The sequence below is a fragment of the Pseudophryne corroboree genome, unplaced genomic scaffold (assembly GCF_028390025.1).
Source record: "Pseudophryne corroboree isolate aPseCor3 unplaced genomic scaffold, aPseCor3.hap2 scaffold_218, whole genome shotgun sequence".
NCBI classification, from domain to species: domain Eukaryota; kingdom Metazoa; phylum Chordata; class Amphibia; order Anura; family Myobatrachidae; genus Pseudophryne; species Pseudophryne corroboree.
The window spans coordinates 736,245-764,214 of NW_026968826.1; the positions used below are offsets into that span (position 1 = coordinate 736,245).

At 50.1% G+C, this 27,970-nt stretch overlaps 36 non-coding genes and 6 pseudogenes across 36 annotated transcripts; 28 read left to right on the plus strand and 14 right to left on the minus strand.

The window, feature by feature from the left end:
• Positions 1–122: 122 nt before the first annotated feature.
• On the plus strand, positions 123–286 carry LOC135007368 (U1 spliceosomal RNA). The gene has a single exon (XR_010207403.1). It is a non-coding gene; the product is annotated as a U1 spliceosomal RNA (small nuclear RNA).
• A 670-nt stretch (positions 287–956) lies between these two features.
• On the plus strand, positions 957–1,120 carry LOC135007205 (U1 spliceosomal RNA). The gene has a single exon (XR_010207257.1). It is a non-coding gene; the product is annotated as a U1 spliceosomal RNA (small nuclear RNA).
• Positions 1,121–1,272: 152 nt separating this feature from the next.
• On the plus strand, positions 1,273–1,436 carry LOC135007456 (U1 spliceosomal RNA). The gene has a single exon (XR_010207444.1). It is a non-coding gene; the product is annotated as a U1 spliceosomal RNA (small nuclear RNA).
• Positions 1,437–3,860: 2,424 nt separating this feature from the next.
• Positions 3,861–4,024, plus strand: LOC135006883 (U1 spliceosomal RNA). Its single transcript, XR_010206949.1, has one exon. It is a non-coding gene; the product is annotated as a U1 spliceosomal RNA (small nuclear RNA).
• A 152-nt stretch (positions 4,025–4,176) lies between these two features.
• LOC135007387 (U1 spliceosomal RNA) lies at positions 4,177–4,312 on the plus strand (annotated as a pseudogene).
• An 836-nt stretch (positions 4,313–5,148) lies between these two features.
• Positions 5,149–5,300, plus strand: LOC135007396 (U1 spliceosomal RNA; annotated as a pseudogene).
• A 682-nt stretch (positions 5,301–5,982) lies between these two features.
• LOC135007216 (U1 spliceosomal RNA) lies at positions 5,983–6,146 on the plus strand. The gene has a single exon (XR_010207268.1). It is a non-coding gene; the product is annotated as a U1 spliceosomal RNA (small nuclear RNA).
• A 152-nt stretch (positions 6,147–6,298) lies between these two features.
• LOC135007457 (U1 spliceosomal RNA) lies at positions 6,299–6,462 on the plus strand. The gene has a single exon (XR_010207445.1). It is a non-coding gene; the product is annotated as a U1 spliceosomal RNA (small nuclear RNA).
• A 2,424-nt stretch (positions 6,463–8,886) lies between these two features.
• Positions 8,887–9,050, plus strand: LOC135006895 (U1 spliceosomal RNA). Its single transcript, XR_010206960.1, has one exon. It is a non-coding gene; the product is annotated as a U1 spliceosomal RNA (small nuclear RNA).
• Positions 9,051–9,202: 152 nt separating this feature from the next.
• Positions 9,203–9,365, plus strand: LOC135007224 (U1 spliceosomal RNA). Its single transcript, XR_010207275.1, has one exon. It is a non-coding gene; the product is annotated as a U1 spliceosomal RNA (small nuclear RNA).
• Positions 9,366–10,039: 674 nt separating this feature from the next.
• Positions 10,040–10,203, plus strand: LOC135007029 (U1 spliceosomal RNA). Its single transcript, XR_010207086.1, has one exon. It is a non-coding gene; the product is annotated as a U1 spliceosomal RNA (small nuclear RNA).
• Positions 10,204–10,355: 152 nt separating this feature from the next.
• On the plus strand, positions 10,356–10,518 carry LOC135007247 (U1 spliceosomal RNA). The gene has a single exon (XR_010207298.1). It is a non-coding gene; the product is annotated as a U1 spliceosomal RNA (small nuclear RNA).
• Positions 10,519–11,192: 674 nt separating this feature from the next.
• Positions 11,193–11,356, plus strand: LOC135007044 (U1 spliceosomal RNA). The gene has a single exon (XR_010207101.1). It is a non-coding gene; the product is annotated as a U1 spliceosomal RNA (small nuclear RNA).
• A 152-nt stretch (positions 11,357–11,508) lies between these two features.
• On the plus strand, positions 11,509–11,644 carry LOC135007389 (U1 spliceosomal RNA; annotated as a pseudogene).
• A 701-nt stretch (positions 11,645–12,345) lies between these two features.
• Positions 12,346–12,509, plus strand: LOC135007176 (U1 spliceosomal RNA). Its single transcript, XR_010207228.1, has one exon. It is a non-coding gene; the product is annotated as a U1 spliceosomal RNA (small nuclear RNA).
• A 152-nt stretch (positions 12,510–12,661) lies between these two features.
• On the plus strand, positions 12,662–12,824 carry LOC135007298 (U1 spliceosomal RNA). The gene has a single exon (XR_010207342.1). It is a non-coding gene; the product is annotated as a U1 spliceosomal RNA (small nuclear RNA).
• Positions 12,825–13,498: 674 nt separating this feature from the next.
• On the plus strand, positions 13,499–13,662 carry LOC135007174 (U1 spliceosomal RNA). The gene has a single exon (XR_010207226.1). It is a non-coding gene; the product is annotated as a U1 spliceosomal RNA (small nuclear RNA).
• Positions 13,663–13,814: 152 nt separating this feature from the next.
• Positions 13,815–13,977, plus strand: LOC135007299 (U1 spliceosomal RNA). Its single transcript, XR_010207343.1, has one exon. It is a non-coding gene; the product is annotated as a U1 spliceosomal RNA (small nuclear RNA).
• A 674-nt stretch (positions 13,978–14,651) lies between these two features.
• On the plus strand, positions 14,652–14,815 carry LOC135007161 (U1 spliceosomal RNA). The gene has a single exon (XR_010207213.1). It is a non-coding gene; the product is annotated as a U1 spliceosomal RNA (small nuclear RNA).
• Positions 14,816–14,966: 151 nt separating this feature from the next.
• LOC135007185 (U1 spliceosomal RNA) lies at positions 14,967–15,129 on the plus strand. The gene has a single exon (XR_010207237.1). It is a non-coding gene; the product is annotated as a U1 spliceosomal RNA (small nuclear RNA).
• A 674-nt stretch (positions 15,130–15,803) lies between these two features.
• Positions 15,804–15,967, plus strand: LOC135007147 (U1 spliceosomal RNA). The gene has a single exon (XR_010207200.1). It is a non-coding gene; the product is annotated as a U1 spliceosomal RNA (small nuclear RNA).
• A 152-nt stretch (positions 15,968–16,119) lies between these two features.
• Positions 16,120–16,282, plus strand: LOC135007300 (U1 spliceosomal RNA). The gene has a single exon (XR_010207344.1). It is a non-coding gene; the product is annotated as a U1 spliceosomal RNA (small nuclear RNA).
• Positions 16,283–16,956: 674 nt separating this feature from the next.
• LOC135007162 (U1 spliceosomal RNA) lies at positions 16,957–17,120 on the plus strand. The gene has a single exon (XR_010207214.1). It is a non-coding gene; the product is annotated as a U1 spliceosomal RNA (small nuclear RNA).
• Positions 17,121–17,271: 151 nt separating this feature from the next.
• LOC135007186 (U1 spliceosomal RNA) lies at positions 17,272–17,434 on the plus strand. The gene has a single exon (XR_010207238.1). It is a non-coding gene; the product is annotated as a U1 spliceosomal RNA (small nuclear RNA).
• A 674-nt stretch (positions 17,435–18,108) lies between these two features.
• Positions 18,109–18,272, plus strand: LOC135007030 (U1 spliceosomal RNA). The gene has a single exon (XR_010207087.1). It is a non-coding gene; the product is annotated as a U1 spliceosomal RNA (small nuclear RNA).
• A 152-nt stretch (positions 18,273–18,424) lies between these two features.
• On the plus strand, positions 18,425–18,587 carry LOC135007421 (U1 spliceosomal RNA). Its single transcript, XR_010207424.1, has one exon. It is a non-coding gene; the product is annotated as a U1 spliceosomal RNA (small nuclear RNA).
• Positions 18,588–19,261: 674 nt separating this feature from the next.
• Positions 19,262–19,425, plus strand: LOC135006970 (U1 spliceosomal RNA). Its single transcript, XR_010207032.1, has one exon. It is a non-coding gene; the product is annotated as a U1 spliceosomal RNA (small nuclear RNA).
• A 152-nt stretch (positions 19,426–19,577) lies between these two features.
• Positions 19,578–19,713, plus strand: LOC135007407 (U1 spliceosomal RNA; annotated as a pseudogene).
• An 855-nt stretch (positions 19,714–20,568) lies between these two features.
• Positions 20,569–20,731, minus strand: LOC135007193 (U1 spliceosomal RNA). The gene has a single exon (XR_010207245.1). It is a non-coding gene; the product is annotated as a U1 spliceosomal RNA (small nuclear RNA).
• Positions 20,732–20,883: 152 nt separating this feature from the next.
• Positions 20,884–21,047, minus strand: LOC135007077 (U1 spliceosomal RNA). Its single transcript, XR_010207133.1, has one exon. It is a non-coding gene; the product is annotated as a U1 spliceosomal RNA (small nuclear RNA).
• Positions 21,048–21,721: 674 nt separating this feature from the next.
• LOC135007225 (U1 spliceosomal RNA) lies at positions 21,722–21,884 on the minus strand. The gene has a single exon (XR_010207276.1). It is a non-coding gene; the product is annotated as a U1 spliceosomal RNA (small nuclear RNA).
• A 142-nt stretch (positions 21,885–22,026) lies between these two features.
• On the minus strand, positions 22,027–22,190 carry LOC135007110 (U1 spliceosomal RNA). Its single transcript, XR_010207165.1, has one exon. It is a non-coding gene; the product is annotated as a U1 spliceosomal RNA (small nuclear RNA).
• A 674-nt stretch (positions 22,191–22,864) lies between these two features.
• LOC135007301 (U1 spliceosomal RNA) lies at positions 22,865–23,027 on the minus strand. The gene has a single exon (XR_010207345.1). It is a non-coding gene; the product is annotated as a U1 spliceosomal RNA (small nuclear RNA).
• Positions 23,028–23,179: 152 nt separating this feature from the next.
• Positions 23,180–23,338, minus strand: LOC135006872 (U1 spliceosomal RNA). Its single transcript, XR_010206941.1, has one exon. It is a non-coding gene; the product is annotated as a U1 spliceosomal RNA (small nuclear RNA).
• A 670-nt stretch (positions 23,339–24,008) lies between these two features.
• On the minus strand, positions 24,009–24,171 carry LOC135007226 (U1 spliceosomal RNA). The gene has a single exon (XR_010207277.1). It is a non-coding gene; the product is annotated as a U1 spliceosomal RNA (small nuclear RNA).
• A 152-nt stretch (positions 24,172–24,323) lies between these two features.
• On the minus strand, positions 24,324–24,487 carry LOC135007124 (U1 spliceosomal RNA). The gene has a single exon (XR_010207178.1). It is a non-coding gene; the product is annotated as a U1 spliceosomal RNA (small nuclear RNA).
• A 698-nt stretch (positions 24,488–25,185) lies between these two features.
• On the minus strand, positions 25,186–25,321 carry LOC135007445 (U1 spliceosomal RNA; annotated as a pseudogene).
• A 152-nt stretch (positions 25,322–25,473) lies between these two features.
• On the minus strand, positions 25,474–25,637 carry LOC135007149 (U1 spliceosomal RNA). Its single transcript, XR_010207202.1, has one exon. It is a non-coding gene; the product is annotated as a U1 spliceosomal RNA (small nuclear RNA).
• Positions 25,638–26,322: 685 nt separating this feature from the next.
• LOC135007398 (U1 spliceosomal RNA) lies at positions 26,323–26,474 on the minus strand (annotated as a pseudogene).
• Positions 26,475–26,626: 152 nt separating this feature from the next.
• LOC135006973 (U1 spliceosomal RNA) lies at positions 26,627–26,790 on the minus strand. The gene has a single exon (XR_010207035.1). It is a non-coding gene; the product is annotated as a U1 spliceosomal RNA (small nuclear RNA).
• Positions 26,791–27,464: 674 nt separating this feature from the next.
• LOC135007269 (U1 spliceosomal RNA) lies at positions 27,465–27,627 on the minus strand. Its single transcript, XR_010207320.1, has one exon. It is a non-coding gene; the product is annotated as a U1 spliceosomal RNA (small nuclear RNA).
• A 152-nt stretch (positions 27,628–27,779) lies between these two features.
• LOC135007062 (U1 spliceosomal RNA) lies at positions 27,780–27,943 on the minus strand. The gene has a single exon (XR_010207119.1). It is a non-coding gene; the product is annotated as a U1 spliceosomal RNA (small nuclear RNA).
• Positions 27,944–27,970: the final 27 nt, after the last annotated feature.

A 27,970-nucleotide genomic window follows, 5' to 3' on the forward strand; every position in this document is an offset into this window, starting at 1 on the left:
GGTTGAAGCCAACTTTGACCCACTGCTTGGATGACATCACCGTATGCAAATCCGTCTTCTGCAGAACTTCACTTGACAGGGGGGTGCCCGAGCAGCGACCCTCCCCATCTCTAGCCCAACTCCTACTTACCTGCCAGGTGAGATACTATGATCAGGAAGGTGCTTCTCCCAGGGCAAGGCTCACCCATTGCACTCTGGGTGTGCTGCTCCTACGATTTCCCCAAATGTGGGACACTTGACTGCATAATTTGTGTTTCCTCTAGTCGGCTACTCGTATAATTCAGATCTCTTTGTCTCAGGTCTCTCTCCAGCCTAGTTTGCTGTCTGTTTCCACTTCTCTTTTCTTGAGCCGCTGCCTTCTATGCCCTTGTGCACTCTCCTGACTTCTCCTGTCTGCTTACTTTGTGCCTTCCAACGCACAATGCAAACTACAGGTAGTGCTGCAGGGCCCACACCCTTTTACTTGCCTTTCAGAGCAGCTCTGGAGCTGTTACAGTGCCCAGCTGCTGCAAGAAATCAGCTTGAATGCTTCAGGGGCTGGGGCATAGCCAACATGAGCCCCACACCGACGGAGGGTGGAGGTGTTTAATGCGAACTAAGGGTCATCCAAGCGCCGCAAAAGGCCGCCATGCCCTGCATACCCCTTTTCTCTTTTCATATGCAGATGAGGGTTCCAGCCAACTTTGGCCCACTGCTTGGATGACATCACCGTATGCAAATCCGTCTTCTGCAGACCTTCCCCCAGGAATGCTTGTACTAGTTGTTGCATTTGGTTTGTTGTTTGGGGTGCTTCAGTATTAGGCAGCCTTCAGCTCTCCCATGTTCATCTGAAAATATGTGTTCTCCCTGCAGTTGTTGTCCCCAGATGAGAGTACCCTTGTGCTGCCTCAGTTGAATCTCCTTTACTTGAAAGAGATGTGCCTGAGCAGCGGCCCTCCCCAGCCCTATCCCAAATCATACTTATTTTGCATAGGAGATACCATGGTCATGAAGATTGTTCTCCCAGGGTGAGGTTCATTCATTGCATTCTGGGTATGCTGACCCCTGTGATTTCCCCAAATGTGGGAAACTCGACTGCATTATTTGTGGTAGTGGGGGACTGTGTTTGTGCTTTCCTCTGGTCAGCTCTGGTAAAAGTCAGATTTCTTTGTCTCAGATCTTCCTCTAGCCTTGTTCTTTTTTTGAGAGTTTCCTTGTGCTGCCTCAGTTGGATCTCCTTCACTTGACAGGGGGGTGCCCGAGCAGCGACCCTCCCCAGCTCAAGCCCAACTCCTACTTACCTGCCAAGTGAGATACTATGATCAGGAAGGTGCTTCTACCAGGGCAAGGCTCACCCATTGCACTCTGGGTGTGCTGCTCCTACGATTTCCCCAAATGTGGGACACTTGACTGCATAATTTGTGTTTCCTCTGGTCGGCTACTCGTATAATTCAGATCTCTTTGTCTCAGGTCTCTCTCCAGCCTAGTTTGCTGTCTGTTTCCACTTCTCTTTTCTTGAGCCCCTGCCTTCTATGCCCTTGTGCACTCTCCTGACTTCTCCTGTCTGCTTACTTTGTGCCTTCCAACGCACAATGCAAACTACAGGTAGTGCTGCAGGGCCAACACCCTTTTACTTGCCTTACAGAGCAGCTCTGGAGCTGTTACAGTGCCCAGCTGCTGCAAGAAATCAGCTTGAATGCTTCAGGGGCTGGGGCATAGCCAACATGAGCAGCAAGATGCAGCACTGGACTATTAGTAATGTACTGTTGTATGCTGAGCACCACAATGCAGCACAAGACAATGAGCAGTGATACTGAGCACTGATGAGGATACTACTGAGAACTGACACTGAGCAGGAGAGACACACTACTAGTATTACTGAGCAGCAATAAGTAACCACTGATACTGGGCACTGATATTGAGATTTCCACTGAGAGAACATAGCCACGTCCTCTCCGCTCTCTCTTCAATGCACGAGTAAAAATGGCGGCAACGCGCAGCTCTTTATATGGAATCCGAATCTCGCGAGAATCCGACAGCGGGATGATGACATTTTCCCTTGTTCAGGTTTTCCGAGTCAGGCGGGAACAACCGAGCCTGCCACGGACCAGTGTAAACCACGTGGAGTTCGTCGGGAATTCGGTTCTCGGAGAACCGAACCCGCTCCTCTATATATACTATATTACTATGTTACTGTAGTATACAGAACACCACAATGCAATGAGCAGTGATAGTGAGCACTGATGAGGATACTAGAACTGACACTGAGCAGCAAGATGCAGCACTGGACTATTAGTAATGTACTGTAGTATGCTGAGCACCACAATGCAGCACAAGACAATGAGCAGTGATACTGAGCACTGATGAGGATACTACTGAGAACTGACACTGAGCAGGAGAGACACACTACTAGTATTACTGAGCAGCAATAAGTAACCACTGATACTGAGCACTGATATTGAGATTTCCACTGAGAGAACATAGCCACGTCCTCTCCGCTCTCTCTTCAATGCACGAGTAAAAATGGCAGCAACGCGCAGCTCTTTATATGGAATCCGAATCTCGCAAGAATCCGACAGCGGGATGATGACATTTTCCCTTGTTCAGGTTTTCCGAGTCAGGCGGGAACAACCGAGCCTGCCTCGGACCAGTGTAAACCACGTGGAGTTCGTGGGGAATTCGGTTCTCGGAGAACCGAACCCGCTCCTCTCTACCTTATACCCATCAATTTTTTTATTTTCAATCTAAGCCCCTGCAGTTTTCTGTAAGCATCTGCTTCGCTATGATGATCAACAAGTCACAAGGGCAAACACTCAGGGCTTGAGGCGTAGATCTTAGGACCAGCTGCTACAAGCATGGCAGAGGTGTCACTATCACTGGTGACACCCAGAAAGGTGGCGAGGGAGATTGTAATGCAGTGCGCGCAGATAAACAGCGCAATGGTAAAAAGGAGGCATGGTTTCATAGGTAGGGGCGTGGCCTGGTGGCCTGAATCTACATTTTGTTGCTCCGGGTGTCCCGGGGGTTGGGGGCTGCACCCGGGGACTAGTGTGTGAGCTGTGCTGGCTCCTGCACAGTGACAGGGCATGGCCACCCAGCATGACGCCTCCCTTCTTGACCATGCTGTAATTGCAGTCGCACTGCAGTTCAGCGTGATCATAAAAAATGGTGTAGGCTCCTGCTGGTGCAGGCTGTAGAGAAAAGCTGCTGTGACCACGCCCCCTGTGTCTCCTCCGTTGCAGACCCCATTTTGAAGCCTTGCCCCCGGACTAAGAGAAAAGTATGCCCTTGCGCACTATCCTGACTTCTCCTCCCGTCTGCTTAATTTGTGCCTTCCAACGCACAATGCGAACAACAGGTGGTGCTGCAGGGCCCACACCCTTTTACTTGCCTTACAGAACAGCTCTGGAGCTGTTACAGTGCCCAGCTGCTGCAAGAAATCAGCTTGAATGCTTCAGGGGATGGGGCATGGCCAACATGAGCCACACACCAAAGGAGGGTGGGGGTGTTTAATGCGAACTAGGGGTCATCCAAGCACTGCAAAAGGCCGCCATGCCCTGCATGCCCCTTTTCTCTTTTCATATGCAGATGAGGGTTCCAGTCAACTTTGGCCCACTGCTTGGATAACATCACCGTATGCAAATCCGTCTGCTGCAGACCTTCCCCAAGGAGTGCTTGTACTAGTTGTTGCATATGGTTTGATATTTGATGGTGCTTCAGTATTAGGCAGCCTTCCGCCCTCCCATGTTCATCTGAAAAGATGTGGTCTCCCTGCAGTTGTTGTCCCCAGATGAGAGTTCACTTGTGCTGCCTCAGTTGAATCTCCTTTACTTGACAGAGATGTGCCTGAGCAGCTGCCCTCACCAGCCCTATCCCAAATCATACTTATTTTGCATAGGAGATACCATGGTCATGAAGATTGTTCTCCCAGGGTGAGGTTCATTCATTGCATTCTGGGTATGCTGACCCCTGTGATTTTCCCAAATGTGGGAAACTCGACTGCATTATTTGTGGTAGTGGGGGACTGTGTTTGTGCTTTCCTCTGGTCAGCTCTGGTAAAAGTCAGATTTCTTTGTCTCAGATCTTCCTCTAGCCTTGTTCTTCTTTCGAGAGTTCCCTGGTGCTGCCTCAGTTGGATCTCCTTCACTTCACAGGGGGGAACCCGAGCAGCGACCCTCCCCAGCTCTAGCCCAACTCCTACTTACCTGCCAGGTGAGATACTATGATCATGAAGGTGCTTCTCCCAGGGCAAGGCTCAACCATTGCACTCTGGGTGTGCTGCTCCTGCGATTTCCCCAAATGTGGGAAACTTGACTGCATAATTTGTGTTTCCCCTCGTCGGCTCTCGTATAATTCAGATCTCTTTGTCTCAGGTCTCTCTCCAGCCTAGTTTGCTGTCTGTTTCCACTTCTCTTTTCTTCAGCCGCTCCCTTCTATACCCTTGTGCACTATCCTGACTTCTCCTCCCGTCTGCTTACTTTGTGCCTTCCAATGCACAATGCAAACTACAGGTAGTGCTGCAGGGCCCACACCCTTTTACTTGCCTTACAGAGCAGCTCTGGAGCTGTTACAGTGCCCAGCTGCTGCAAGAAATCAGCTTGAATGCTTCAGGGGCTGGGGCATAGCCAACATGAGCCCCACACCAAAGGAGGGTGGAGGTGTTTAATGCAAACTAGGGGTCAGCCAAGCGCCGCAAAAGGCCACCATGCCCTGCACGCCCCTTTTCTCTTTTCATATGCAGACGAGGGTTGAAGCCAACTTTGACCCACTGCTTGGATGACATCACCATATGCAAATCCATCAGCGGCAGGCCTTCCCCCAGGAATGCTTGCACTAGTTGTTGCATTTGGTTTGTTGTTTGGGGGTGCTTCAGTATTAGGCAGCCTTCTGCCCTCCCATGTTCATCTTCAGGGGATGGGGCATGGCCAACATGAGCCCCACACCAAAGGAGGGTGGGAGGTGTTTAATGCGAACTAGGGGTCATCCAAGCACCGCAAAAGGCCGCCATGCCCTGCACGCCCCTTTTCTCTTTTCATATGCAGATGAGGGTTGAAGCCAACTTTGACCCACTGCTTGGATGACATCACCGTATGCAAATCCGTCTTCTGCAGAACTTCACTTGACAGGGGGGTGCCCGAGCAGCGACCCTCCCCATCTCTAGCCCAACTCCTACTTACCTGCCAGGTGAGATACTATGATCAGGAAGGTGCTTCTCCCAGGGCAAGGCTCACCCATTGCACTCTGGGTGTGCTGCTCCTACGATTTCCCCAAATGTGGGACACTTGACTGCATAATTTGTGTTTCCTCTAGTCGGCTACTCATATAATTCAGATCTCTTTGTCTCAGGTCTCTCTCCAGCCTAGTTTGCTGTCTGTTTCCACTTCTCTTTTCTTGAGCCGCTGCCTTCTATGCCCTTGTGCACTCTCCTGACTTCTCCTGTCTGCTTACTTTGTGCCTTCCAACGCACAATGCAAACTACAGGTAGTGCTGCAGGGCCCACACCCTTTTACTTGCCTTTCAGAGCAGCTCTGGAGCTGTTACAGTGCCCAGCTGCTGCAAGAAATCAGCTTGAATGCTTCAGGGGCTGGGGCATAGCCAACATGAGCCCCACACCGACGGAGGGTGGAGGTGTTTAATGCGAACTAAGGGTCATCCAAGCGCCGCAAAAGGCCGCCATGCCCTGCATACCCCTTTTCTCTTTTCATATGCAGATGAGGGTTCCAGCCAACTTTGGCCCACTGCTTGGATGACATCACCGTATGCAAATCCGTCTTCTGCAGACCTTCCCCCAGGAATGCTTGTACTAGTTGTTGCATTTGGTTTGTTGTTTGGGGTGCTTCAGTATTAGGCAGCCTTCAGCTCTCCCATGTTCATCTGAAAATATGTGTTCTCCCTGCAGTTGTTGTCCCCAGATGAGAGTACCCTTGTGCTGCCTCAGTTGAATCTCCTTTACTTGAAAGAGATGTGCCTGAGCAGCGGCCCTCCCAAGCCCTATCCCAAATCATACTTATTTTGCATAGGAGATACCATGGTCATGAAGATTGTTCTCCCAGGGTGAGGTTCATTCATTGCATTCTGGGTATGCTGACCCCTGTGATTTCCCCAAATGTGGGAAACTCGACTGCATTATTTGTGGTAGTGGGGGACTGTGTTTGTGCTTTCCTCTGGTCAGCTCTGGTAAAAGTCAGATTTCTTTGTCTCAGATCTTCCTCTAGCCTTGTTCTTTTTTTGAGAGTTTCCTTGTGCTGCCTCAGTTGGATCTCCTTCACTTGACAGGGGGGTGCCCGAGCAGCGACCCTCCCCAGCTCAAGCCCAACTCCTACTTACCTGCCAAGTGAGATACTATGATCAGGAAGGTGCTTCTACCAGGGCAAGGCTCACCCATTGCACTCTGGGTGTGCTGCTCCTACGATTTCCCCAAATGTGGGACACTTGACTGCATAATTTGTGTTTCCTCTGGTCGGCTACTCGTATAATTCAGATCTCTTTGTCTCAGGTCTCTCTCCAGCCTAGTTTGCTGTCTGTTTCCACTTCTCTTTTCTTGAGCCCCTGCCTTCTATGCCCTTGTGCACTCTCCTGACTTCTCCTGTCTGCTTACTTTGTGCCTTCCAACGCACAATGCAAACTACAGGTAGTGCTGCAGGGCCAACACCCTTTTACTTGCCTTACAGAGCAGCTCTGGAGCTGTTACAGTGCCCAGCTGCTGCAAGAAATCAGCTTGAATGCTTCAGGGGCTGGGGCATAGCCAACATGAGCAGCAAGATGCAGCACTGGACTATTAGTAATGTACTGTTGTATGCTGAGCACCACAATGCAGCACAAGACAATGAGCAGTGATACTGAGCACTGATGAGGATACTACTGAGAACTGACACTGAGCAGGAGAGACACACTACTAGTATTACTGAGCAGCAATAAGTAACCACTGATACTGGGCACTGATATTGAGATTTCCACTGAGAGAACATAGCCACGTCCTCTCCGCTCTCTCTTCAATGCACGAGTAAAAATGGCGGCAACGCGCAGCTCTTTATATGGAATCCGAATCTCGCGAGAATCCGACAGCGGGATGATGACATTTTCCCTTGTTCAGGTTTTCCGAGTCAGGCGGGAACAACCGAGCCTGCCACGGACCAGTGTAAACCACGTGGAGTTCGTCGGGAATTCGGTTCTCGGAGAACCGAACCCGCTCCTCTATATATACTATATTACTATGTTACTGTAGTATACAGAACACCACAATGCAATGAGCAGTGATAGTGAGCACTGATGAGGATACTAGAACTGACACTGAGCAGCAAGATGCAGCACTGGACTATTAGTAATGTACTGTAGTATGCTGAGCACCACAATGCAGCACAAGACAATGAGCAGTGATACTGAGCACTGATGAGGATACTACTGAGAACTGACACTGAGCAGGAGAGACACACTACTAGTATTACTGAGCAGCAATAAGTAACCACTGATACTGAGCACTGATATTGAGATTTCCACTGAGAGAACATAGCCACGTCCTCTCCGCTCTCTCTTCAATGCACGAGTAAAAATGGCAGCAACGCGCAGCTCTTTATATGGAATCCGAATCTCGCAAGAATCCGACAGCGGGATGATGACATTTTCCCTTGTTCAGGTTTTCCGAGTCAGGCGGGAACAACCGAGCCTGCCTCGGACCAGTGTAAACCACGTGGAGTTCGTGGGGAATTCGGTTCTCGGAGAACCGAACCCGCTCCTCTCTACCTTATACCCATCAATTTTTTTATTTTCAATCTAAGCCCCTGCAGTTTTCTGTAAGCATCTGCTTCGCTATGATGATCAACAAGTCACAAGGGCAAACACTCAGGGCTTGAGGCGTAGATCTTAGGACCAGCTGCTACAAGCATGGCAGAGGTGTCACTATCACTGGTGACACCCAGAAAGGTGGCGAGGGAGATTGTAATGCAGTGCGCGCAGATAAACAGCGCAATGGTAAAAAGGAGGCATGGTTTCATAGGTAGGGGCGTGGCCTGGTGGCCTGAATCTACATTTTGTTGCTCCGGGTGTCCCGGGGGTTGGGGGCTGCACCCGGGGACTAGTGTGTGAGCTGTGCTGGCTCCTGCACAGTGACAGGGCATGGCCACCCAGCATGACGCCTCCCTTCTTGACCATGCTGTAATTGCAGTCGCACTGCAGTTCAGCGTGATCATAAAAAATGGTGTAGGCTCCTGCTGGTGCAGGCTGTAGAGAAAAGCTGCTGTGACCACGCCCCCTGTGTCTCCTCCGTTGCAGACCCCATTTTGAAGCCTTGCCCCCGGACTAAGAGAAAAGTATGCCCTTGCGCACTATCCTGACTTCTCCTCCCGTCTGCTTAATTTGTGCCTTCCAACGCACAATGCGAACAACAGGTGGTGCTGCAGGGCCCACACCCTTTTACTTGCCTTACAGAACAGCTCTGGAGCTGTTACAGTGCCCAGCTGCTGCAAGAAATCAGCTTGAATGCTTCAGGGGATGGGGCATGGCCAACATGAGCCCCACACCAAAGGAGGGTGGGGGTGTTTAATGTGAACTAGGGGTCATCCAAGCACTGCAAAAGGCCGCCATGCCCTGCATGCCCCTTTTCTCTTTTCATATGCAGATGAGGGTTCCAGTCAACTTTGGCCCACTGCTTGGATAACATCACCGTATGCAAATCCGTCTGCTGCAGACCTTCCCCAAGGAGTGCTTGTACTAGTTGTTGCATATGGTTTGATATTTGATGGTGCTTCAGTATTAGGCAGCCTTCCGCCCTCCCATGTTCATCTGAAAAGATGTGGTCTCCCTGCAGTTGTTGTCCCCAGATGAGAGTTCCCTTGTGCTGCCTCAGTTGAATCTCCTTTACTTGACAGAGATGTGCCTGAGCAGCGGCCCTCACCAGCCCTATCCCAAATCATACTTATTTTGCATAGGAGATACCATGGTCATGAAGATTGTTCTCCCAGGGTGAGGTTCATTCATTGCATTCTGGGTATGCTGACCCCTGTGATTTTCCCAAATGTGGGAAACTCGACTGCATTATTTGTGGTAGTGGGGGACTGTGTTTGTGCTTTCCTCTGGTCAGCTCTGGTAAAAGTCAGATTTCTTTGTCTCAGATCTTCCTCTAGCCTTGTTCTTCTTTCGAGAGTTCCCTTGTGCTGCCTTAGTTGGATCTCTTTCACTTGACAGGGGGGTGCCCGAACAGCGACCCTCCCCAGCTCTAGCCCAACACCTACTTACCTGCCAGGTGAGATACTATGATCATGAAGGTGCTTCTCCCAGGGCAAGGCTCACCCATTGCACTCTGGGTGTGCTGCCCCTGCGATTTCCCCAAATGTGGGAAACTTGACTGCATAATTTGTGTTTCCCCTGGTCGGCTCTCGTATAATTCAGATCTCTTTGTCTCAGGTCTCTCTCCAGCCTAGTTTGCTGTCTGTTTCCACTTCTCTTTTCTTCAACCGCTCCCTTCTATACCCTTGTGCACTATCCTGACTTCTCCTCCCGTCTGCTTACTTTGTGCCTTCCAATGCACAATGCAAACTACAGGTAGTGCTGCAGGGCCCACACCCTTTTACTTGCCTTACAGAGCAGCTCTGGAGCTGTTACAGTGCCCAGCTGCTGCAAGAAATCAGCTTGAATGCTTCAGGGGATGGGGCATGGCCAACATGAGCCCCACACCAAAGGAGGGTGGAGGTGTTTAATGCGAACTAGGGGTCATCCAAGCACCGCAAAAGGCCGCCATGCCCTGCACGCCCCTTTTCTCTTTTCATATGCAGATGAGGGTTGAAGCCAACTTTGACCCACTGCTTGGATGACATCACCGTATGCAAATCCGTCTTCTGCAGAACTTCCCCCAGGAATGCTTGCACTAGTTGTTGCATTTGGTTTGTTGTTTGGGGGTGCTTCAGTATTAGGCAGCCTTCTGCCCTCCCATGTTCATCTGAAAATATGTGTTCTCCCTGCAGTTGTTGTCCCCAGATGAGAGTTCCCTTGTGCTGCCTCAGTTGAATCTCCTTTACTTGACAGAGATGTGCATGAGCAGCGGCCCTCCCCAGCCCTATTCCAAATCATACTTATTTTGCATAGGAGATACCATGGTCATGAAGATTGTTCTCCCAGGGTGAGGTTCATTCATTGCATTTTGGGTATGCTGACCCCTGTGATTTCCCCAAATGTGGGAAACTTGACTGCATTATTTGTGGTAGTGGGGGACTGTGTTTGTGCTTTCCTCTGGTCAGCTCTGGTAAAAGTCAGATTTCTTTGTCTCAGATTTTCCTCTAGCCTTGTTCTTCTTTCGAGAGTTCCATTGTGCTGCCTCAGTTGGATCTCCTTCACTTGACAGGGGGGTACCCGAGCAGCGACCCTCCCCAGCTCTAGCCCAACTCCTACTTACCTGCCAGGTGAGATACTATGATCATGAAGGTGCTTCTCCCAGGGCAAGGCTCACCCATTGCACTCTGGGTGTGCTGCCCCTGCGATTTCCCCAAATGTGGGAAACTTGACTGCATAATTTGTGTTTCCCCTGGTCGGCTCTCGTATAATTCAGATCTATTTGTCTCAGGTCTCTCTCCAGCCTAGTTTGCTGTCTGTTTCCACTTCTCTTTTCTTCAGCCGCTCCCTTCTATACCCTTGTGCACTATCCTGACTTCTCCTCCCGTCTGCTTACTTTGTGCCTTCCAATGCACAATGCAAACTACAGGTAGTGCTGCAGGGCCCACACCCTTTTACTTGCCTTACAGAGCAGCTCTGGAGCTGTTACAGTGCCCAGCTGCTGCAAGAAATCAGCTTGAATGCTTCAGGGGATGGGGCATGGCCAACATGAGCCCCACACCAAAGGAGGGGGGAGGTGTTTAATGCGAACTAGGGGTCATCCAAGCACTGCGAAAGGCCGCCATGCCCTGCATGCCCCTTTTCTCTTTTCATATGCAGATGAGGGTTCCAGTCAACTTTGGCCCACTGCTTGGATAACATCACCGTATGCAAATCCGTCTGCTGCAGACCTTCCCCCAGGAGTGCTTGTACTAGTTGTTGCATATGGTTTGATATTTGATGGTGCTTCAGTATTAGGCAGCCTTCCGCCCTCCCATGTTCATCTGAAAAGATGTGGTCTCCCTGCAGTTGTTGTCCCCAGATGAGAGTTCACTTGTGCTGCCTCAGTTGAATCTCCTTTACTTGACAGAGATGTGCCTGAGCAGCTGCCCTCACCAGCCCTATCCCAAATCATACTTATTTTGCATAGGAGATTCCATGGTCATGAAGATTGTTCTCCCAGGGTGAGGTTCATTCATTGCATTCTGGGTATGCTGACCCCTGTGATTTTCCCAAATGTGGGAAACTCGACTGCATTATTTGTGGTAGTGGGGGACTGTGTTTGTGCTTTCCTCTGGTCAGCTCTGGTAAAAGTCAGATTTCTTTGTCTCAGATCTTCCTCTAGCCTTGTTCTTCTTTCGAGAGTTCCCTGGTGCTGCCTCAGTTGGATCTCCTTCACTTCACAGGGGGGAACCCGAGCAGCGACCCTCCCCAGCTCTAGCCCAACTCCTACTTACCTGCCAGGTGAGATACTATGATCATGAAGGTGCTTCTCCCAGGGCAAGGCTCAACCATTGCACTCTGGGTGTGCTGCTCCTGCGATTTCCCCAAATGTGGGAAACTTGACTGCATAATTTGTGTTTCCCCTCGTCGGCTCTCGTATAATTCAGATCTCTTTGTCTCAGGTCTCTCTCCAGCCTAGTTTGCTGTCTGTTTCCACTTCTCTTTTCTTCAGCCGCTCCCTTCTATACCCTTGTGCACTATCCTGACTTCTCCTCCCGTCTGCTTACTTTGTGCCTTCCAATGCACAATGCAAACTACAGGTAGTGCTGCAGGGCCCACACCCTTTTACTTGCCTTACAGAGCAGCTCTGGAGCTGTTACAGTGCCCAGCTGCTGCAAGAAATCAGCTTGAATGCTTCAGGGGCTGGGGCATAGCCAACATGAGCCCCACACCAAAGGAGGGTGGAGGTGTTTAATGCAAACTAGGGGTCAGCCAAGCGCCGCAAAAGGCCACCATGCCCTGCACGCCCCTTTTCTCTTTTCATATGCAGACGAGGGTTGAAGCCAACTTTGACCCACTGCTTGGATGACATCACCATATGCAAATCCATCTGCGGCAGGCCTTCCCCCAGGAATGCTTGCACTAGTTGTTGCATTTGGTTTGTTGTTTGGGGGTGCTTCAGTATTAGGCAGCCTTCTGCCCTCCCATGTTCATCTGAAAATATATGTTCTCCCTGCAGTTGTTGTCCCAAGATGAGAGTTCCCTTGTGCTGCCTCAGTTGAATCTCCTTTACTTGACAGAGATGTGCATGAGCAGCGGCCCTCCCCAGCCCTATTCCAAATCATACTTATTTTGCATAGGAGATACCATGGTCATGAAGATTTTTCTCCCAGGGTGAGGTTCATTCATTGCATTTTGGGTATGCTGACCCCTGTGATTTCCCCAAATGTGGGAAACTTGACTACATTATTTGTGGTAGTGGGAGACTGTGTTTGTGCTTTCCTCTGGTCAGCTCTGGTAAAAGTCAGATTTCTTTGTCTCAGATTTTCCTTTAGCCTTGTTCTTTTTTCGAGAGTTCCCTTGTGCTGCCTCAGTTGGATCTCCTTCACTTTACAGGGGGGTACCCGAGCAGCGACCCTCCCCAGCTCTAGCCCAACTCCTACTTACCTGCCAGGTGAGATACTATGATCATGAAGGTGCTTCTCCCAGGGCAAGGCTCACCCATTGTACTCTGGGTGTGCTGCTCCTGCGATTTCCCCAAATGTGGGAAACTTGACTGCATAATTTGTGTTTCCCCTGGTCGGCTCTCGTATAATTCAGATCTCTTTGTCTCAGGTCTCTCTCCAGCCTAGTTTGCTGTCTGTTTCCACTTCTCTTTTCTTCAGCCGCTCCCTTTTATACCCTTGTGCACTATCCTGACTTCTCCTCCCGTCTGCTTACTTTGTGCCTTCCAATGCACAATGCAAACTACAGGTAGTGCTGCAGGGCCCACACCCTTTTACTTGCCTTACAGAGCAGCTCAGGAGCTGTTACAGTGCCCAGCTGCTGCAAGAAATCAGCTTGAATGCTTCAGGGGATGGGGCATGGCCAACATGAGCCCCACACCAAAGGAGGGTGGAGGTGTTTAATGCGAACTAGGGGTCATCCAAGCACCGCAAAAGGCCGCCATGCCCTGCACGCCCCTTTTCTCTTTTCATATGCAGATGAGGGTTGAAGCCAACTTTGACCCACTGCTTGGATGACATCACCGTATGCAAATCCGTCTTCTGCAGAACTTCCCCCAGGAATGCTTGCACTAGTTGTTGCATTTGGTTTGTTGTTTGGGGGTGCTTCAGTATTAGGCAGCCTTCTGCCCTCCCATGTTCATCTGAAAATATGTGTTCTCCCTGCAGTTGTTGTCCCCAGATGAGAGTTCCCTTGTGCTGCCTCAGTTGAATCTCCTTTACTTGACAGAGATGTGCCTGAGCAGCGGCCCTCCCCAGCTCTATCCCAAATCATACTTATTTTGCATAGGAGATACCATGGTCATGAAGACTATTCTCCCAGGGTGAGGTTCATTCATTGCATTATGGGTATGCTGACCCCTGTGATTTCCCCAAATGTGGGAAACTTGACTGCATTATTTGTGGTAGTGGGAGACTGTGTTTGTGCTTTCCTCTGGTCAGCTCTGGTAAAAGTCAGATTTCTTTGTCTCAGATTTTCCTTTAGCCTTGTTCTTTTTTCGAGAGTTCCCTTGTGCTGCCTCAGTTGGATCTCCTTCACTTTACAGGGGGGTACCCGAGCAGCGACCCTCCCCAGCTCTAGCCCAACTCCTACTTACCTGCCAGGTGAGATACTATGATCATGAAGGTGCTTCTCCCAGGGCAAGGCTCACCCATTGTACTCTGGGTGTGCTGCTCCTGCGATTTCCCCAAATGTGGGAAACTTGACTGCATAATTTGTGTTTCCCCTGGTCGGCTCTCGTATAATTCAGATCTCTTTGTCTCAGGTCTCTCTCCAGCCTAGTTTGCTGTCTGTTTCCACTTCTCTTTTCTTCAGCCGCTCCCTTTTATACCCTTGTGCACTATCCTGACTTCTCCTCCCGTCTGCTTACTTTGTGCCTTCCAATGCACAATGCAAACTACAGGTAGTGCTGCAGGGCCCACACCCTTTTACTTGCCTTACAGAGCAGCTCAGGAGCTGTTACAGTGCCCAGCTGCTGCAAGAAATCAGCTTGAATGCTTCAGGGGATGGGGCATGGCCAACATGAGCCCCACACCAAAGGAGGGTGGAGGTGTTTAATGCGAACTAGGGGTCATCCAAGCACCGCAAAAGGCCGCCATGCCCTGCACGCCCCTTTTCTCTTTTCATATGCAGATGAGGGTTGAAGCCAACTTTGACCCACTGCTTGGATGACATCACCGTATGCAAATCCGTCTTCTGCAGAACTTCCCCCAGGAATGCTTGCACTAGTTGTTGCATTTGGTTTGTTGTTTGGGGGTGCTTCAGTATTAGGCAGCCTTCTGCCCTCCCATGTTCATCTGAAAATATGTGTTCTCCCTGCAGTTGTTGTCCCCAGATGAGAGTTCCCTTGTGCTGCCTCAGTTGAATCTCCTTTACTTGACAGAGATGTGCCTGAGCAGCGGCCCTCCCCAGCTCTATCCCAAATCATACTTATTTTGCATAGGAGATACCATGGTCATGAAGACTATTCTCCCAGGGTGAGGTTCATTCATTGCATTATGGGTATGCTGACCCCTGTGATTTCCCCAAATGTGGGAAACTCGACTGCTTTATTTGTGGTAGTGGGGGACTGTGTTTGTGTTTTCCTCTGGTCAGCTCTGGTAAAAGTCAGATTTCTTTGTTCAGATCTTCCTCTAGCCTTGTTCTTCTTTCGAGAGTTCCCTTGTGCTGCCTCAGTTGGATCTCCTTCACTTGACAGGGGGGTGCCCAAGCAGAGACCCTCCCCAGCTCTAGCCCAACTCCTACTTACCTGCCAGGTGAGATACTATGATCATGAAGGTGCTTCTCCCAGGGCAAGGCTCACCCATTGCACTCTGGGTGTGCTGCCCCTGCGATTTCCCCAAATGTGGGAAACTTGACTGCATAATTTGTGTTTCCCCTGGTCGGCTCTCGTGTAATTCAGATCTCTTTGTCTCAGGTCTCTCTCCAAACTAGTTTGCTGTCTGTTTCCACTTCTCTTTTCTTCAGCCGCTCCCTTCTATACCCTTGTGCACTATCCTGACTTCTCCTCCCGTCTGCTTACTTTGTGCCTTCCAATGCACAATGCAAACTACAGGTAGTGCTGCAGGGCCCACACCCTTTTACTTGCCTTACAGAGCAGCTCTGGAGCTGTTACAGTGCCCAGCTGCTGCAAGAAATCAGCTTGAATGCTTCAGGGGCTGGGGCATAGCCAACATGAGCCCCACACCAAAGGAGGGTGGAGGTGTTTAATGCAAACTAGGGGTCAGCCAAGCGCCGCAAAAGGCCACCATGCCCTGCACGCCCCTTTTCTCTTTTCATATGCAGACGAGGGTTGAAGCCAACTTTGACCCACTGCTTGGATGACATCACCATATGCAAATCCATCTGCGGCAGGCCTTCCCCCAGGAATGCTTGCACTAGTTGTTGCATTTGGTTTGTTGTTTGGGGGTGCTTCAGTATTAGGCAGCCTTCTGCCCTCCCATGTTCATCTGAAAATATATGTTCTCCCTGCAGTTGTTGACCCAAGATGAGAGTTCCCTTGTGCTGCCTCAGTTGAATCTCCTTTACTTGACAGAGATGTGCATGAGCAGCGGCCCTCCCCAGCCCTATTCCAAATCATACTTATTTTGCATAGGAGATACCATGGTCATGAAGATTTTTCTCCCAGGGTGAGGTTCATTCATTGCATTTTGGGTATGCTGACCCCTGTGATTTCCCCAAATGTGGGAAACTTGACTGCATTATTTGTGGTAGTGGGAGACTGTGTTTGTGCTTTCCTCTGGTCAGCTCTGGTAAAAGTCAGATTTCTTTGTCTCAGATTTTCCTTTAGCCTTGTTCTTTTTTCGAGAGTTCCCTTGTGCTGCCTCAGTTGGATCTCCTTCACTTTACAGGGGGGTACCCGAGCAGCGACCCTCCCCAGCTCTAGCCCAACTCCTACTTACCTGCCAGGTGAGATACTATGATCATGAAGGTGCTTCTCCCAGGGCAAGGCTCACCCATTGTACTCTGGGTGTGCTGCTCCTGCGATTTCCCCAAATGTGGGAAACTTGACTGCATAATTTGTGTTTCCCCTGGTCGGCTCTCGTATAATTCAGATCTCTTTGTCTCAGGTCTCTCTCCAGCCTAGTTTGCTGTCTGTTTCCACTTCTCTTTTCTTCAGCCGCTCCCTTTTATACCCTTGTGCACTATCCTGACTTCTCCTCCCGTCTGCTTACTTTGTGCCTTCCAATGCACAATGCAAACTACAGGTAGTGCTGCAGGGCCCACACCCTTTTACTTGCCTTACAGAGCAGCTCTGGAGCTGTTACAGTGCCCAGCTGCTGCAAGAAATCAGCTTGAATGCTTCAGGGGATGGGGCATGGCCAACATGAGCCCCACACCAAAGGAGGGTGGAGGTGTTTAATGCGAACTAGGGGTCATCCAAGCACCGCAAAAGGCCGCCATGCCCTGCACGCCCCTTTTCTCTTTTCATATGCAGATGAGGGTTGAAGCCAACTTTGACCCACTGCTTGGATGACATCACCGTATGCAAATCCGTCTTCTGCAGAACTTCCCCCAGGAATGCTTGCACTAGTTGTTGCATTTGGTTTGTTGTTTGGGGGTGCTTCAGTATTAGGCAGCCTTCTGCCCTCCCATGTTCATCTGAAAATATGTGTTCTCCCTGCAGTTGTTGTCCCCAGATGAGAGTTCCCTTGTGCTGCCTCAGTTGAATCTCCTTTACTTGACAGAGATGTGCCTGAGCAGCGGCCCTCCCCAGCTCTATCCCAAATCATACTTATTTTGCATAGGAGATACCATGGTCATGAAGACTATTCTCCCAGGGTGAGGTTCATTCATTGCATTATGGGTATGCTGACCCCTGTGATTTCCCCAAATGTGGGAAACTCGACTGCTTTATTTGTGGTAGTGGGGGACTGTGTTTGTGTTTTCCTCTGGTCAGCTCTGGTAAAAGTCAGATTTCTTTGTTCAGATCTTCCTCTAGCCTCGTTCTTCTTTCGAGAGTTCCCTTGTGCTGCCTCAGTTGGATCTCCTTCACTTGACAGGGGGGTGCCCAAGCAGAGACCCTCCCCAGCTCTAGCCCAACTCCTACTTACCTGCCAGGTGAGATACTATGATCATGAAGGTGCTTCTCCCAGGGCAAGGCTCACCCATTGCACTCTGGGTGTGCTGCCCCTGCGATTTCCCCAAATGTGGGAAACTTGACTGCATAATTTGTGTTTCCCCTGGTCGGCTCTCGTGTAATTCAGATCTCTTTGTCTCAGGTCTCTCTCCAAACTAGTTTGCTGTCTGTTTCCACTTCTCTTTTCTTCAGCCGCTCCCTTCTATACCCTTGTGCACTATCCTGACTTCTCCTCCCGTCTGCTTACTTTGTGCCTTCCAATGCACAATGCAAACTACAGGTAGTGCTGCAGGGCCCACACCCTTTTACTTGCCTTACAGAGCAGCTCTGGAGATGTTACAGTGCCCAGCTGCTGCAAGAAATCAGCTTGAATGCTTCAGGGGATGGGGCATGGCCAACATGAGCCCCACACCAAAGGAGGGTGGAGGTGTTTAATGCGAACTAGGGGTCATCCAAGCACCGCAAAAGGCCGCCATGCCCTGCACGCTCCTTTTCTCTTTTCATATGCAGATGAGGGTTGAAGCCAACTTTGACCTACTGCTTGGATGACATCACCGTATGCAAATCCGTCTTCTGCAGAACTTCCCCCAGGAATGCTTGCACTAGTTGTTGCATTTGGTTTGTTGTTTGGGGGTGCTTCAGTATTAGGCAGCCTTCTGCCCTCCCATGTTCATCTGAAAATATGTGTTCTCCCTGCAGTTGTTGTCCCCAGATGAGAGTTCCCTTGTGCTGCCTCAGTTGAATCTCCTTTACTTGACAGAGATGTGCATGAGCAGCGGCCCTCCCCAGCCCTATTCCAAATCATACTTATTTTGCATAGGAGATACCATGGTCATGAAGATTGTTCTCCCAGGGTGAGGTTCATTCATTGCATTTTGGGTATGCTGACCCCTGTGATTTCCCCAAATGTGGGAAACTTGACTGCATTATTTGTGGTAGTGGGGGACTGTGTTTGTGCTTTCCTCTGGTCAGCTCTGGTAAAAGTCAGATTTCTTTGTCTCAGATTTTCCTCTAGCCTTGTTCTTCTTTCGAGAGTTCCCTTGTGCTGCCTCAGTTGGATCTCCTTCAGTTTACAGGGGGGTACCCGAGCAGCGATCCTCCCCAGCTCTAGCCCAACTCCTACTTACCTGCCAGGTGAGATACTATGATCATGAAGGTGCTTCTCCCAGGGCAAGGCTCACCCATTGCACTCTAGGTGTGCTGCTCCTGCGATTTCCCCAAATGTGGGAAACTTGACTGCATAATTTGTGTTTCCCCTGGTCGGCTCTCGTATAATTCAGATCTCTTTGTCTCAGGTCTCTCTCCAGCCTAGTTTGCTGTCTGTTTCCACTTCTCTTTTCTTGAGCCGCTCCCTTCTATGCCCTTGCGCACTATCCTGACTTCTCCTCCTGTCTGCTTACTTTGTGCCTTCCAACGCACAATGCGAACTACAGGTAGTGCTGCAGGGCCCACACCCTTTTACTTGCCTTACAGAGCAGCTCTGGAGCTGTTACAGTGCCCAGCTGCTGCAAGAAATCAGCTTGAATGCTTCAGGGGCTGGGGCATAGCCAACATGAGCCCCACACCAAAGGAGGGTGGAGGTGTTTAATGCAAACTAGGGGTCAGCCAAGTGCCGCAAAAGGCCACCATGCCCTGCACGCCCCTTTTCTCTTTTCATATGCAGACGAGGGTTGAAGCCAACTTTGACCCACTGCTTGGATGACATCACCATATGCAAATCCATCTGCGGCAGGCCTTCCCCCAGGAATGCTTGCACTAGTTGTTGCATTTGGTTTGTTGTTTGGGGGTGCTTCAGTATTAGGCAGCTTTCTGCCCTCCCATGTTCATCTGAAAATATATGTTCTCCCTGCAGTTGTTGTCCCCAGATGAGAGTTCCCTTGTGCTGCCTCAGTTGAATCTCCTTTACTTGACAGAGATGTGCATGAGCAGCGGCCCTCCCCAGCCCTATTCCAAATCATACTTATTTTGCATAGGAGATACCATGGTCATGAAGATTTTTCTCCCAGGGTGAGGTTCATTCATTGCATTTTGGGTATGCTGACCCCTGTGATTTCCCCAAATGTGGGAAACTCAACTGCATTATTTGTGGTAGTGGGGGACTGTGTTTGTGCTTTCCTCTGGTCAGCTCTAGTAAAAGTCAGATTTCTTTGTCTCACATTTTCCTCTAGCCTTGTTCTTCTTTCGAGAGTTCCCTTGTGCTGCCTTTGTTGGATCTCCTTCACTTTACAGGGGGGTACCCGAGCAGCGACCCTCCCCAGCTCTAGCCCAACTCCTACTTACCTGCCAGGTGAGATACTATGATCATTAAGGTGCTTCTCCCAGGGCAAGGCTCACCCATTGTACTCTGGGTGTGCTGCTCCTGCGATTTCCCCAAATGTGGGAAACTTGACTGCATAATTTGTGTTTCCCCTCGTCGGCTCTCGTATAATTCAGATCTCTTTGTCTCAGGTCTCTCTCCAGCCTAGTTTGCTGTCTGTTTCCACTTCTCTTTTCTTCAGCCGCTCCCTTCTATACCCTTGTGCACTATCCTGACTTCTCCTCCCGTCTGCTTACTTTGTGCCTTCCAATGCACAATGCAAACTACAGGTAGTGCTGCAGGGCCCACACCCTTTTACTTGCCTTACAGAGCAGCTCTGGAGCTGTTACAGTGCCCAGCTGCTGCAAGAAATCAGCTTGAATGCTTCAGGGGCTGGGGCATAGCCAACATCAGCCCCACACCGAAGGAGGGTGGAGGTGTTTAATGCAAACTAGGGGTCAGTCAAGCGCCGCAAAAGGCCACCATGCCCTGCACGCCCCTTTTCTGTTTTCATATGCAGATGAGGGTTGAAGCCAACTTTGACCCACTGCTTGGATGACATCACCATATGCAAATCCATCTGCGGCAGGCCTTCCCCCAGGAATGCTTGCACTAGTTGTTGCATTTGGTTTGTTGTTTGGGGGTGCTTCAGTATTAGGCAGCCTTCTGCTGCACCCTGCTTTGGTGTGGGGCTCATGTTGGCCATGCCCCATCCCCTGAAGCTTTCAAGCAGATTTCTTGCAGCAGCTGGGCACTGTAACAGCTCAAGAGCTGCTCTGTAAGGCAAGTAAAAGGGTGTGGGCCCTGCAGCACTACCTGTAGTTTGCATTGTGCATTGGAAGGCACAAAGTAAGCAGACGGGAGGAGAAGTCAGGATAGTGCACAAGGGTATAGAAGGGAGCGGCTGAAGAAAAGAGAAGTGGAAACAGACAGCAAACTAGGCTGGAGAGAGATCTGAGACAAAGAGATCTGAATTATACGATAGCCGACCAGGGGAAACACAAATTATGCAGTCAAGTTTCCCACATTTGGGGAAATCGCAGGGGCAGCACACCCAGAGTGCAATGGGTGAGCCTTGCCCTGGGAGAAGCACCTTCATGATCATAGTATCTCACCTGGCAGGTAAGTATGAGTTGGGCTAGAGCTGGGGAGGGTCGCTGCTCGGGCACCCCCCTGTTAAGTGAAGGAGATCCAACTGAGGCAGCACAAGGGAACTCTCAAAAGAAGAACAAGGCTAGAGGAAGATCTGAAACAAAGAAATCTGACTTTTACCAGAGCTGACCAGAAGAAAACACAAACACAGTCTCCCACTACCACAAATAATGCAGTCAAGTTTCCCACATTTGGGGAAATCACAGGGGTCAGCATACCCAAAATGCAATGAATGAACCTCACCCTGGGAGAACAATCTTCATGACCATGGTATCTCCTATGCAAAATAAGTATGATTTGGAATAGGGCTGGGGAGGGCCGCTGCTCTGGCACATCTCTGTCAAGTAAAGGAGATTCAACTGAGGCAGCACAAGGGAACTCTCATCTGGGGACAACAACTGCAGGGAGAACACATATTTTCAGATGAACATGGGAGGGCAGAAGGCTGCCTAATACTGAAGCACCCCCAAACAACAAACCAAATGCAACAACTAGTGCAAGCATTCCTGGGGGAAGTTCTGCAGAAGACGGATTTGCATACGGTGATGTCATACAAGCAGTGGGTCAAAGTTGGCTTCAACCCTCATCTGCATATGAAAAGAGAAAAGGGGCGTGCAGGGCATGGCGGCCTTTTGCGGTGCTTGGATGACCCCTAGTTCGCATTAAACACCTCCACCCTCCTTTGGTGTGGGGCTCATGTTGGCCATGCCCCATCCCCTGAAGCATTCAAGCAGATTTCTTGCAGCAGCTGGGCACTGTAACAGCTCCAGAGCTGCTCTGTAAGGCAAGTAAAAGGGTGTGGGCCCTGCAGCACTACCTGTAGTTTGCATTGTGCATTGGAAGGCACAAAGTAAGCAGACGGGAGGAGAAGTCAGGATAGTGCACAAGGGTATAGAAGGGAGCGGCTGAAGAAAAGAGAAGTGGAAACAGACAGCAAACTAGGCTGGAGAGAGACCTGAGACAAAGAGATCTGAATTATACGAGAGCCGACCAGGGGAAACACAAATTATGCAGTCAAGTTTCCCACATTTGGGGAAATCGCAGGGGCAGCACACCCAGAGTGCAATGGGTGAGCCTTGCCCTGGGAGAAGCACCTTCATGATCATAGTATCTCACCTGGCAGGTAAGTAGGAGTTGGGCTAGAGCTGGGGAGGGTCTCTGCTCGGGCACCCCCCTGTCAAGTGAAGGAGATCCAACTGAGGCAGCACAAGGGAACTCTCAAAAGAAGAACAAGGCTCTGAAACAAAGAAATCTGACTTTTACCAGAGCTGACCAGAGGAAAACACAAACACAGTCCCCCACTACCACAAATAAAGCAGTCGAGTTTCCCACATTTGGGGAAATCACAGGGGTCAGCATACCCAGAATGCAATGAATGAACCTCACCCTGGGAGAATAATCTTCATGACCATGGTATCTCCTATGCAAAATAAGTATGATTTGGGATAGAGCTGGGGAGGGCCGCTGCTCAGGCACATCTCTGTCAAGTTAAGGAGATTCAACTGAGGCAGCACAAGGGAACTCTCATCTAGGGACAACAACTGCAGGGAGAACACATATTTTCAGATGAACATGGGAGGGCAGACGGCTGCCTAATACTGAAGCACCCCCAAACAACAAACCAAATGCAACAACTAGTGCAAGCATTCCTGGGGGAAGGCCTGCCGCAGATGGATTTGCATATGGTGATGTCATCCAAGCAGTGGGTCAAAGTTGGCTTCAACCCTCGTCTGCATATGAAAACAGAAAAGGGGCGTGCAGGGCATGGTGGCCTTTTGCTGCGCTTGTCTGACCCCTAGTTTGCATTAAACACCTCCACCCTTCTTCGGTGTGGGGCTCATGTTGGCTATGCCCCAGCCCCTGAAGCATTCAAGCTGATTTCTTGCAGCAGCTTGGCACTGCAACAGCTCCAGAGCTGCTCTGTAAGGCAAGTAAAAGGGTGTGGGCCCTGCAGCACTACCTGTAGTTTGCATTGTGCATTGGAAGGCACAAAGTAAGCAGACGGGAGGAGAAGTCAGGATAGTGCACAAGGGTATAGAAGGGAGCGGCTGAAGAAAAGAGAAGTGGAAACAGACAGCAAACTAGGCTGGAGAGAGACCTGAGACAAAGAGATCTGAATTATACGAGAGCCGACCAGGGGAAACACAAATTATGCAGTCAAGTTTCCCACATTTGGGGAAATCGCAGGAGCAGCACACCCAGAGTACAATGGGTGAGCCTTGCCCTGGGAGAAGCACCTTCATGATCATAGTATCTCACCTGGCAGGTAAGTAGGAGTTGGGCTAGAGCTGGGGAGGGTCGCTGCTCGGGTACCCCCCTGTAAAGTGAAGGAGATCCAACTGAGGCAGCACAAGGGAACTCTCGAAAGAAGAACAAGGCTAAAGGAAAATCTGAGACAAAGAAATCTGACTTTTACCAGAGCTGACCAGAGGAAAGCACAAACACAGTCTCCCACTACCACAAATAATGCAGTCAAGTTTCCCACATTTGGGGAAATCACAGGGGTCAGCATACCCAAAATGCAATGAATGAACCTCACCCTGGGAGAAAAATCTTCATGACCATGGAATGTCATATGTATGATTTGGAATAGGGCTGGGGAGGGCCGCTGCTCATGCACATCTCTGTCAAGTAAAGGAGATTCAACTGAGGCAGCACAAGGGAACTCTCATCTTGGGACAACAACTGCAGGGAGAACATATATTTTCAGATGAACATGGGAGGGCAGAAGGCTGCCTAATACTGAAGCACCCCCAAACAACAAACCAAATGCAACAACTAGTACAAGCATTCCTGGGGGAAGGCCTGCCGCAGATGGATTTGCATATGGTGATGTCATCCAAGCAGTGGGTCAAAGTTGGCTTCAACCCTCGTCTGCATATGAAAAGAGAAAAGGGGCGTGCAGGGCATGGTGGCCTTTTGCGGCGCTTGGCTGACCCCTAGTTTGCATTAAACACCTCCACCCTCCTTTGGTGTGGGGCTCATGTTGGCTATGCCCCAGCCCCTGAAGCATTCAAGCTGATTTCTTGCAGCAGCTGGGCACTGTAACAGCTCCAGAGCTGCTCTGTAAGGCAAGTAAAAGGGTCTGGGCCCTGCAGCACTACCTGTAGATCGCATTGTGCGTTGGAAGGCACAAAGTAAGCAGACAGGAGGAGAAGTCAGGATAGTGCGCAAGGGCATAGAAGGGAGCGGCTCAAGAAAAGAGAAGTGGAAACAGACAGCAAACTAGGCTGGAGAGAGACCTGAGACAAAGAGATCTGAATTATACGAGAGCCGACCAGGGGAAACACAAATTATGCAGTCAAGTTTCCCACATTTGGGGAAATCGCAGGGGCAGCACACCCAGAGTGCAATGGGTGAGCCTTGCCCTGGGAGAAGCACCTTCATGATCATAGTATCTCACCTGGCAGGTAAGTAGGAGTTGGGCTAGAGCTGGGGAGGGTCGCTGTTCGGGCACCCCCCTGTCAAGTGAAAGAGATCCAACTGAGGCAGCACAAGGGAACTCTCGAAAGAAGAACAAGGCTAGAGGAAGATCTGAGACAAAGAAATCTGACTTTTTCCAGAGCTGACCAGAGGAAAGCACAAACACAGTCCCCCACTACCACAAATAATGCAGTCGAGTTTCCCACATTTGGGGAAATCACAGGGGTCAGCATACCCAGAATGCAATGAATGAACCTCACCTTGGGAGAACAATCTTCATGACCATGGTATCGCCTATGCAAAATAAGTATGATTTGGGATAGGGCTGGGGAGGGCCGCTGCTCAGGCACATCTCTGTCAAGTAAAGGAGATTCAACTGAGGCAGCACAAGGGAACTCTCATCTGGGGACAACAACTGCAGGGAGAACACATATTTTCAGATGAACATGTGAGGGCAGAAGGCTGCCTAATACTGAAGCACCCCCAAACAACAAACCAAATGCAACAACTAGTGCAAGCATTCCTGGGGGAAGGCCTGCAGCAGATGGATTTGCATATGGTGATGTCATCCAAGCAGTGGGTCAAAGTTGGCTTCAACCCTCGTCTGCATATGAAAAGAGAAAAGGGGCGTGCAGGGCATGGCGGCCTTTTGCAGCGCTTGGATGACCCCTAGTTCGCATTACACACCTCCACCCTCCTTCGGTGTGGGGCTCATGTTGGCTATGCCCCAGCCCCTGAAGCATTCAAGCTGATTTCTTGCAGCAGCTGGGCACTGTAACTGCTCCAGAGCTACTCTGTAAGGCAAGTAAAAGGGTGTGGGCCCTGCAGCACTACCTGTAGTTCGCATTGTGCGTTGGAAGGCACGAAGTAAGCAGACGGGAGAAGTCAGGATAGTGCGCAAGGGCATAGAAGGGAGCGGCTCAAGAAAAGAGAAGTGGAAACAGACAGCAAACTAGGCTGGAGAGAGACCTGAGACAAAGAGATCTGAATTATACGAGAGCCGACGAGGGGAAACACAAATTATGCAGTCACGTTTCCCACATTTGGGGAAATCGCAGGAGCAGCACACCCAGAGTGCAATGGTTGAGCCTTGCCCTGGGAGAAGCACCTTCATGATCATAGTATCTCACCTGGCAGGTAAGTAGGAGTTGGGCTAGAGCTGGGGAGGGTCGCTGCTCGGGTTCCCCCCTGTGAAGTGAAGGAGATCCAACTGAGGCAGCACCAGGGAACTCTCGAAAGAAGAACAAGGCTAGAGGAAGATCTGAGACAAAGAAATCTGACTTTTACCAGAGCTGACCAGAGGAAAGCACAAACACAGTCTCCCACTACCACAAATAATGCAGTCAAGTTTCCCACATTTGGGGAAATCACAGGGGTCAGCATACCCAAAATGCAATGAATGAACCTCACCCTGGGAGAAAAATCTTCATGACCATGGTATCTCCTATGCAAAATAAGTATGATTTGGAATAGGGCTGGGGAGGGCCGCTGCTCATGCACATCTCTGTCAAGTAAAGGAGATTCAACTGAGGCAGCACAAGGGAACTCTCATCTTGGGACAACAACTGCAGGGAGAACATATATTTTCAGATGAACATGGGAGGGCAGAGGACTGCCTAATACTGAAGCACCCCCAAACAACAAACCAAATGCAACAACTAGTGCAAGCATTCCTGGGGGAAGGCCTGCCGCAGATGGATTTGCATATGGTGATGTCATCCAAGCAGTGGGTCAAAGTTGGCTTCAACCCTCGTCTGCATATGAAAAGAGAAAAGGGGCGTGCAGGGCATGGTGGCCTTTTGCGGCGCTTGGCTGACCCCTAGTTTGCATTAAACACCTCCACCCTCCTTTGGTGTGGGGCTCATGTTGGCTATGCCCCAGCCCCTGAAGCATTCAAGCTGATTTCTTGCAGCAGCTGGGCACTGTAACAGCTCCAGAGCTGCTCTGTAAGGCAAGTAAAAGGGTGTGGGCCCTGCAGCACTACCTGTAGTTCGCATTGTGCGTTGGAAGGCACAAAGTAAGCAGACAGGAGGAGAAGTCAGGATAGTGCGCAAGGGCATAGAAGTAAGCGGCTCAAGAAAAGAGAAGTGGAAACAGACAGCAAACTAGGCTGGAGAGAGATCTGAGACAAAGAGATCTGAATTATACGAGAGCCGACCTGGGGAAACACAAATTATACAGTCAAGTTTCCCACATTTGGGGAAATCGCAGGAGCAGCACACCCAGAGTGCAATGGGTTAGCCTTGCCCTGGGAGAAGCACCTTCATGATCATAGTATCTCACCTGGCAGGTAAGTAGGAGTTGGGCTAGAGCTGGGGAGGGTCGCTGCTAGGGTACCCCCCTGTAAAGTGAAGGAGATCCAATTAAGGCAGCACAAGGGAACTCTCGAAAGAAGAACAAGGCTAGAGGAAAATCTGAGACAAAGAAATCTGACTTTTACCAGAGCTGACCAGAGGAAAGCACAAACACAGTCCCCCACTACCAAAAATAATGCAGTTGAGTTTCCCACATTTGGGGAAATCACAGGGGTCAGCATACCCAAAATGCAATGAATGAACCTCACCCTGGGAGAAAAATCTTCATGACCATGGTATCTCCTATGCAAAATAAGTATGATTTGGAATAGGGCTGGGGAGGGCCGCTGCTCATGCACATCTCTGTCAAGTAAAGGAGATTTAACTGAGGCAGCACAAGGGAACTCTCATCTGGGGACAACAACTGCAGGGAGAACACATATTTTCAGATGAACATGGGAGGGCAGAAGGCTGCCTAATACTGAAGCACCCCCAAACAACAAACCAAATGCAACAACTAGTGCAAGCATTCCTGGGGGAAGTTCTGCAGAAGACGGATTTGCATACGGTGATGTCATCCAAGCAGTGGGTCAAAGTTGGCTTCAACCCTCATCTGCATATGAAAAGAGAAAAGGGGCGTGCAGGGCATGGCGGCCTTTTGCGGTGCTTGGATGACCCCTAGTTCGCATTAAACACCTCCACCCTCCTTTGGTGTGGGGCTCATGTTGGCCATGCCCCATCCCCTGGAGCATTCAAGCTGATTTCTTGCAGCAGCTGGGCACTGTAACAGCTCCAGAGCTGCTCTGTAAGGCAAGTAAAAGGGTGTGGGCCCTGCAGCACTACCTGTAGTTTGCATTGTGCATTGGGAGGCACAAAGTAAGCAGACGGGAGGAGAAGTCAGGATAGTGCACAAGGGTATAGAAGGGAGCGGCTGAAGAAAAGAGAAGTGGAAACAGACAGCAAACTAGGCTGGAGAGAGACCTGAGACAAAGAGATCTGAATTATACGAGAGCCGACCAAGGGAAACACAAATTATGCAGTCAAGTTTCCCACATTTGGGGAAATCGCAGGGGCAGCACACCCAGAGTGCAATGGGTGAGCCTTGCCCTGGGAGAAGCACCTTCATGATCATAGTATCTCACCTGGCAGGTAAGTAGGAGTTGGGCTAGAGCTGGGGAGGGTCGCTGTTCGGGCACCCCCCTGTCAAGTGAAAGAGATCCAACTGAGGCAGCACAAGGGAACTCTCGAAAGAAGAACAAGGCTAGAGGAAGATCTGAGACAAAGAAATCTGACTTTTTCCAGAGCTGGCCAGAGGAAAGCACAAACACAGTCCCCCACTACCACAAATAATGCAGTCGAGTTTCCCACATTTGGGGAAATCACAGGGGTCAGCATACCCAGAATGCAATGAATGAACCTCACCCTGGGAGAACAATCTTCATGACCATGGTATCGCCTATGCAAAATAAGTATGATTTGGGATAGGGCTGGGGAGGGCCG